This window comes from Anolis sagrei, chromosome 1 (assembly GCF_037176765.1).
Source record: "Anolis sagrei isolate rAnoSag1 chromosome 1, rAnoSag1.mat, whole genome shotgun sequence".
Taxonomy (NCBI): domain Eukaryota; kingdom Metazoa; phylum Chordata; class Lepidosauria; order Squamata; family Dactyloidae; genus Anolis; species Anolis sagrei.
In genome coordinates, this window is record NC_090021.1 from 258,007,168 (window position 1) to 258,015,975 (window position 8,808).

At 46.0% G+C, this 8,808-nt stretch overlaps 1 long non-coding RNA gene across 1 annotated transcript; it reads right to left on the bottom strand.

Annotated features, from left to right (window-relative positions):
* Nucleotides 1-476: 476 nt before the first annotated feature.
* On the bottom strand, nt 477-8,535 carry LOC132769440 (uncharacterized). The gene is made up of 2 exons (XR_009630848.2): nt 8,096-8,535; nt 477-2,805 (listed from the first exon to the last, which is right to left on the bottom strand). It is a non-coding gene; the product is annotated as an uncharacterized lncRNA (long non-coding RNA).
* Between the last annotated feature and the right edge of the window lie 273 nt (nt 8,536-8,808).

The following is an 8,808-nucleotide window of genomic DNA, read 5'->3' on the forward strand; positions in this document are numbered from 1 at the left end:
GACCTTTTGGTGATCGTTTTCCACATCCAGGCTCTATAATCCATCCTGCTGAGGGGTGGCCTTGGCTAAGAAAAACTCAGATAAGCTGCTTCCTACCCTTGATAAGCCTTATACCCTTTAAAAACAAACAGACCCCTTCCCTGATCTTTATATAATACTTACTATATTGTATTGTATTATTATTATACCCTTTATAAACAAACAGACCCCTTCCATAATCTTTATATTATATTTTATTGTATTATTATTATAACCTTTATGAACAAACAGACCCCTTTCCTAATCTTTATAAAATTATTATTATTATTATTATTATTATTATTATTATTATACACTTTATGAACAAACAGACCCCTTCCCTGATCTTTATATTATAAGTTATTTTTATTATTATTATTATTATTATTATTATTATACCCTTTATAAACAAACAGATCCCTTCCCTTATTTTTAATTGCTTTCAAATCAGCCAACCATGGTGTAGGCCTTTATTTTATTATAAACAATATAAAATCAAGAAAACAAACAAACCAGATTTACACTGAATAAAAAATATAGTAATAATCTTCCAGCCAGCAGCCCTCAAATCTGCTAGATAAATAGATAAATATGTAGAGATAGATGCACTTATGCTATACATATATCCTACAACCTCCAAACCTTAAATGTGGTAGATAGTCTCTTGTGAGTTCAATGAGAAAGAGAGAGAATATCTACTACAGTTAAGGTTTGGAGGCTGCCTGAGATATGTCTACATCTATAGATATGAGTATTTATCTACAGCATTTTAGATTTGGAGACTTGTGTGTTTGAGGCTTCAAGGCAGTACAAAGATATTTCCACCTAAATAGCAGGAAGTAGGATTCTCTGTTCACTTCAAACCCAATCTAGGGACTCATAAAGAAAAATGTAGAGGCCTATTTGGAAAAGGCTCCTGATATCCTGGGTGACTTCCTGTACAGCACAGGAAGCAATGAACCAACACATCAGTCTTGTCTAAATACAGGTCTTAGCCTGAATCTTGCTTGCTTGTATTAATGCTTCTTGTTTGGGTGGGATCTACTATCAAGGAGGGTCCAACACAAAATCTAGCATGGGACTAGGACTCTGGGGACCAGGGTTTTAGTCCCGCACCCCTTGGCCATGAGATTGACTGGGCAACCTTGCCTAAGTCACACTTTCTCAGCCTAGGAGGAATGCAAAGGCAAACTCTCCTCTGGACAAAATATCACCTAGAAAAATCCGTGATTGTTCTCTTTGGGATTACTCTAAATCAGAAACCACTTGAAGGCACACACACACACAAAAAACAACAACAACAGGAATAGCTGCCTCCCATGGGTTTTGATTGGACCATGAGGCCAATGCCTTTCTTTCTACAACTGTCAGAAGGACTCCTTGTTCTCTGGCATTTCTCCTATCTCTCTCCCCTTGAACCAAAGCCCACCACTGGATCTGTATCACGTCCCAGATAAAATGTTTAAAGAATGAAAAGTTTATTCTACTTGTTTTTATTTTACTCGTGTAGGGGGGGGGGGGGCAAGAAGAGAAGCCATGAAGACTATCTACTACGTTATCAACCCAGAACAACTTCTTCATAAGTTTCCCCCATCCTCTGGAGACATAAAGATGTCAGTAGTGCTGAAGGTCCGAACCTGAAGTAAAGCCACTAAAAAGTGGGAGACTCTAATGGTTCAATTCAATCCAAATTCCTCCAAGTAAGTCCCATTGAAATCAAGGACCTTCGTTCTAAATCAGTGTGCCTGGTATTTCCGTCTCAATTCTCTGCTATGTCCTACTGAGTTCAACCATTCAAGTTGAATAGGACTGGCTTTCAAGTTAAGTGGATATAGGATTGCACCCTTAGTGTCATTCTTGAAACAGTTTTCTGGAAAGCAACCCTAATGGCATCGAAGGCTTTCATGGCTGGAATCACTGGGTTGTTATAGGTTTTTAGGGCTATATGGTCATGTTCTAAAAGCACTCTCTCCTGACCTCACAACCTTTGAGGACCTCATAACCTTTGAGGATGCTCGCCATAGATGCAGGCGAAACGTCAGGAGATAATGCTTTAGAATATGGCCATATAGCCCTAAAAACCTGCAACAACCCAAACCTAGTGGCTTTCAGGATCCAATGTACTTGGGATCTCAATATTTTCCTAGATGAGAAAACCTTGGGGATGGACCTATGGGAGAAGCTTGAGTGCATGGGATTCAGAGAAGGGAACAATAGTCAGATATGGACTTCAGATGTTTTCATAGTGGAGCGAAGCCTTTGTATAAACAAACACCCCAGGAGCGGAATAGGTGCCTGGTAGACCTGAGGCAAAGCTCCAATGCTCCGAGATTAGCTTGGAATTAGCTTGGAATCGAAGAGGTCCACTATGAGGCATCCGAGGAATGTGTCCTTTAATCCCCCAAAGAGGCTTAAAGGGGTTAACTTCTCTCTGCCCGAGGAGGAGATCCCACGTGCGAGAAGACAGGGCCTCCTCCTCCTCCTCCGAGTGGAGTGTGCCTTGATCTCCTGCTCTCTTCACAGGCCTGAGAGGCAGAAAGGAGTTCTGGGTGGGACGGGAAAGTCGCCCTCTCAAGTGGCCAGTTACAAGCTTGACACGGGTTTCCTTCATCTCCCACCGCACAGAAATACGGGCGTGGGTTTATTCGAAACTTCGGGTCTACCGGTCCTTCGGCGTGTGGATTTTTCTTAGGAGACGTGGGGGTCGCGGCTGGGGGGGGGGTCTCAGTCGGCAGCCCCTTCTATGAGCGAAGTGTGGACCTTGCTTGCTATTCGCATCTTTCAAGGCTGTCGGAGGAAGAGAAAGAAGGAAGAGTGAAAATCCTTGAATCAAAGGCTGGCACAACTTTGTAGCAAAGGCTTTTGGTCTTTTTTGACACGTGGGGTGAGGAAAGGCGGATAGTGGGGTTCCCCTTGATTTACAGTAGGCAGGTGAAATACCATCCAAAAACCCAGATATGGGGGTGGACGTCATTTCAGAGATGACTCTGAAGCAGTAGTTCTCAGCCTTTGGGCCCTCAAGTGTTTTGGCTTCCAAATCCCAGAAATCCCAGCCAGTTTACCAGCTGTTAGGATTTCTGAGAATTGAAGGCCAAAACATCTGCAGACCCACAGGTTGAGAACCACTGCTCTAAAGAAAAGCCAAAATAAACTGGAAGAGGTGGTTGCATACTGCAGACAGAGCCGAATTAAAACCTTTAGAGATCCTAACTAGTAAAAAAAAGAGATCCCCACAACATATGTACACACGTGTACACACAGAGGTATACGCATAGCATACATAAAATGCATGTATATAATTCAAAATATGAATTTTTATTTTTCAAAATGAAATAATACTAAAAAATAATGTGTTTTTGTATACTAGCACTTTATTTCTGTTTGAAAAGTTTTTTTCCTCTTTTTCTAATGGCAATTTAAAAAAATTATTTACTTTATTTATACCCCGCCTTCCTCCCCCGAGGGGACATCCACACACTTTCATCACCCAAACCCCCCAAAATCCCACCCACAACCTCCCCTCTTTGAGTGTGGGAGCCCTTTTTCGTGGAACCTGGTTCAGCTGCGCCATTGGCAGTTTTGCACCATATGGCCCATGGGAAATCCAGCAATGGGAAATCTCTGCGCTGCTCCCTTTACTAATCCCTAAAAACGGATTAATTTGATTTCATGGCTAATCCGGCTCTGATCACAGATTTCGTAAAGGGAACTGGATTGCATTAGAGCTCCCAGAAACGGCCAGCCAAAGTGAGCGCCAAAAAAAGGACTCTTTTCGGTCTCTACCGCAAATGAGGCCGCAGGCTGACTCCCCAGCAAGGCCTCAGAGATACCACGAAGCCGGAACCCACGGGCCACGTTCCTTGTGGAAAGGGAGGGGTGCCCCGTCGAGCGTGGGCCTCAGACAGAAGCCCTCCCGAGGTCAGGAGTCTCTGGACCTGCGAGGAGCGGTGCCACGACAAAACCACGATCTCCAGTACTGCCAGGGGACTCTTGAGCGAAAGAGCAGTTGCTCATCTCCAAGAGGGTGCATCTACACCAGAGGTTCTCAACTTGTGGGTCCCCAGATGTTTTAGCCTTCAACCCCCAGAAATCCGAACAGCTGGTAAACTGGCTGGGATTTCTGGGAGTCCTAGACCAAAACTCCTGGGGACCCAAAGGTTGAGAGCCACTGATCTACACTAATGCAATTTGAGGCCACTTTTAACTGCCCTAGCTCAATGCTGTGCGTCCATGGAAGCTGTGGTTTTACAAGGCCTTTCATTTCCAGTGCTTCACCAAACTTGGAATCCCAGGATTGCATAGCATTGAGCCATTGAAGATAAATTGGTGTCAAACTGCATTAATTCTACAGTCCAAGTAGGGGAGAGCGACTCCTCCTTGACTTGCCAGAAACCTTCCATCCTTTGAGGCTTAACCAGAAGCATCTTACAGCATTCAGGCCTAAACCCTGACCAAAACTTTTAAACTTTGTCAAGAACTTCCTCCTGGGAAGTGTCTGGGAGGCAGTGGCTGGATTTATTCCTGCCTTGAGTGAGAGGTGGATATTGGGATTCACCTGAGCTGTATTTCCACCAAGCCCTGCCTAACCATAAGCAGAGTTGGTAAGCCCCCTCAGAGCTGGCAAGCCTCCTCCTTCCTTTGGAGGCTTTTGCAGAGCCTCCAAAAACTCCACTAAAGGAGAAGAGTCCCTTCTACCGTTTCCCTTTGCTTCTCTGTCTCCCTGGCCTCTTCTCCCAAGGCCCTGTTGAAGATTTCCCTCTGAGCTTCCCAAGTTGTGGGCTCGCAAAGGAAGATCCCCATAGTTAAAGCAATGGACCATAAGGAAGACTGAGCTAAGGAAGATAGGGAGCGCGAGAAGATCCAACCAGTCCATACTTCAGGAAATAAAGCCCAACTGCTCATTGGAGGGAAGAATATTAGAGGCAAAGATGAAGTACTTTGGCCACACCATGAGAAGACAGGAAAGTTTAGAGAAGACAATTATGCTGGGGAAAAAGGAAGGAAAAAGAAAGATGTGCAGACCAAGGGCAAGATGGATGGATGGTATCCTTGAAGTGACTGGCTTGACTCTGAAGGAGTTGGGGGTGGTGACGGACAACAGGGAGCTCTGGCGTGGGCTGGTCCATGAGGTCACCAAGAGTCGGAAGGGACTGAATAAACAAGAACAACAACAACAACAATGCATTATTATTATTATTATTATTATTATTTTCTTCCCAGCCCTCCTGGCCTGAAAGCTCTCCTGGCCTCCTCCTGAAAGCCCATCTTATCTGTGAAGGGACCCACTTGGGAAAGTGGTCAGGTCGTGCCAAGGGATTCCAGGTCCTGCCAGCCTTGGCCTCCTGGCCTGTGGCTCTTCAATCCGCGTGGGCTCTGCTTGGGGGCTGCCAGAGGACCGCTTGCCAGCCAAGGCCTTGCCTTCCTTCCCTTCCCTTCCCTTCCCTCCGCTTGCCCTCCCCTCGCCTCCGACTCCTTCTCCTTCTTCTTATGGCACGGAAATGACAAACGCACTGTTTTTATCCATACAATTTATTTCATTATTGTTGCCAGCACGAAGCATCACAATCAATCATAAGGAAGCCCTCTTGGCAGGTGTCAATCTTGGTCTGTTTTTGTACCTCTCAGTCTATATTTAATCCAATTACAAGGGTCAGGGAGTAAGTGCAAATCCCCTTGTTACAACTCACATCTTATTCACGATTTAAAGTTAAGAGAGAGAGAGAGAGAGAGAGAGAAGGCAACTGGATCACATGGACGCTTTGGGGAAGCTCCGAGATTTTGAGAGGGATCCACACGTTCTGGTCTAATTTCCTTCCTCCTCCCAGGATGTAAATTACCCAGCGAGTGCTTCTGATTAAAAGGTTTGTCGAGGGTCGAGGTGGGCGCTTTCTCTCTCTCTCTCTCTTCCCCCCCCCCCTTCCCTTTTGAAAGGAGTGTTTGTGTGCAAATGAAGTATCTTGTTATTTCGCTAAAGGAGAGGAGAAGCTTTAATGATGGGAGATCTTTCCGCTCGTTGCCCTTTCAAATACAATTGTAGATCGAACTCAGCCTTGTCACGTCGAGGAAAAGTGAATTTCTAACATCCAGGACGTGCCTGTCGACTTTCAGCGAACTGCATCCAATCACCCCCAGGGAATTCAGCTAATGTCTCAGTCGGGGGAGAAAAAGGGAAAAAGGGGAAGAGGAGGAAGGAGGGGGGAGGGAAGGGAGGGAGGGAGGCAGGGAGGGAGGCAGGGGAGAAGCCCGGGGATGGTGAGGGGCAGCAACAAGGGCCAACACCGCGCTTCCTATTAGGAAAATATTCAAAAAAGAAGGGTGGTTGTTGGGGGGGGGGGGGGGGGAGAGAAGTGCAAGGCAAACCCGGATCATGTCGGAGGCGAATTAATACTATTAGGGTTCTGAAGGGGGCAGGGGAGAGGGGGCAAAGTCCAGTTGCGGGAAGGGAGGGGTCTTCCTCTCTCCAAATCTGATTTCCTCCACCTTTTCCTTAAACGCACACCTTAAATTAAGATTGTTGATCTCCAACGCACATTTATGATCTGGGCAGGATTGACTTCTGAGCAAATCGGTTTAAGATCCGACCTGTCATTATTAGAACTCTCCTTTCAACCTCCCTTCCTACCGGAAATTTGTTTTCTTTCTTTCTTTCTTTCCTTCTTTCCCTCATTTCTTCCTTTCTTCCTCCTTCTTTCTTTCTTTCCTTCCTTCCTTCCTTCTATCTCCTTCCTTTATTTCTTTCTTTCCTTCGTTTCTTCTTTCTTCCTCCTTTCCTTCCTTCCTTCTTTCTTTCTTTCTTTCTTTCTTTCCTTCCTTCCTTCTATCTCCTTTCTTTCTTTCTTTCTTTCTTTCCTTCATTTCTTCTTTCTTCCTCCTTTCTTTCTTTCTTTCTTTTTTCTTTCCTTCCTTCCTTCCTTCTTCCTTCCTCCTTTTTTTCCTTCTTCTTTCTTTCTTTCTTTCTCCCCCCCTCTTCTTTCTTTTTTTCTTTCTTGTTAATCCCGGACTCCTTTCCAGCACGACGGCCCTGCGCTTGCCATTTCCTCTCTGCAGATTCTCCTGGGCGCAAACCTTCTGATTCTGCCGGAGGGTCTCCTCCATTTCTCCCCATTCCTCTCGTGCAGTTTTCTCTCTTCCTCCCATCTGGTCGAACAGCCAGACCTAAAGAGACACTGTTGGGAGGAAGTTACATCCCCTTTCATTTCTAAAGAGCTCTCTTTTATTCCTAGAGACGTATTTACTCCCGAACTACAACTCAGTGGCAAAGAGTTCAATGGGGTACAGGCTAGGCCCTACAACTTTACTCTGGTCGGGAGAAAGAGATCCTATATATACCATCCCACGGACCTGAGAAAGGTCCGGCTTTCCTGGGCATGTGATCTGAGCTGTGAAAGAGTGCTGTCTGTCAATTTGCACATTGTTTTCTGAGGCTGTGGTGAAGAGGCGTTAGTTGACCAACGTGCCAGGAGAACAACATGATTTCTCCAACTGCCTCACCATCTTAGGGATGAGTTTTGCTTCTCCTTTCTGCAGGTAGATTGATCCTGATCCATTCTAGTCAATAGGAGCTTTGTCACGGATTCAACCCCCAACTGGTTTATTCATTAACTCCGCAGTTTACGCGGGAGTAAGACCCACTGAATGTACAATACGCTCTCTAGGAAGCTTCTTCTCCTTGGGTTGTTGTGAGTTCTGTTGGACCTCCCCACCTTTGAGGATGCCTGCCATAGAGGCAGACGAAACGTCAGGAGAGAATGCTTCTGGAACATGACTATACAGCCCGGAAAATTCACAACAACCCAGTGATTCAGGCCATGAAAGCCTCCGACAATACTTCTCCTTGTTGTAGAGGCAAGGCAATTAAAATCGGCAGAATGACGCTACAAGTCAATTTGACAGGTAAGCAGCTCTGAAGATTATCAGGTGGATTTATTAAACGGAGAGGGAGAGAGGAGATGCTTCGGATGCGCCTGGAATGGGATCCTGAGCGAGAGAACAAGGGGGAGCCCTCCGGTCCTCCTTTCCTCCTCTGCCGCCCAGAAAAGCCATGACCAAAGAAGGGACGGGTTTGAAAAGCACATACCTTGAACCAGGCCACCAGGTCCTTTCTCCCGGCGGGTTTCCCCCTTTCCAGCCACGTTTCTCCTCGCTGGGTGGAATTTGGTTTTCTCCCTGGCTCGCTTTGCCTTAATTTTGTCCCCCTCCCCCCGAAAAGAAACAAATAAATAAGCCGTCCCTGGCAGCTTGTCTTTCTCGGACCTTATTTTGCCGTCTGTGCGATGCCACAGTAAACAAATTGTTCTGATGTGCTTATTATTATTGCTCAAGTTCTGCTTGGGTAGAGAATTAAACCTCATTATTACGGCGTGTGTGTGTGTGAGAGAGAGAGGGAGAGAGAGGGAGAGGGAGAGAGGGAGTGAGTGCGCCTCTCTTTCCCCTGCGCACTGAGAATTGCTCCATCTAGGCGAAGACACGGGGGTTTGGGGCTTCCTTGTAGGAAAACAGAGAGAGAGAGAGAGTGAGGCTTTCTGCCACGGCGTAAATCAAATATGTATAGCACTTATAAATTTGTAACACATCATTGTTGCTTCCCATTCAAAGTGGCTTCACAGCTTTCATGCCTTGTGCCCATTAGCCGCCTCTCCCAGCTCAACGCCTCCGCGGAACACAAGTTCCTTTTTCCGGCGCACACACACAAACACACACCTTCCCCCTTCCTCTTCGCTTTGCCCACCTCGAAGGCCTGGCCATTTCCCCCATCGGAGAGACCAGGAGGAGATCCGTTTCCACGATTCA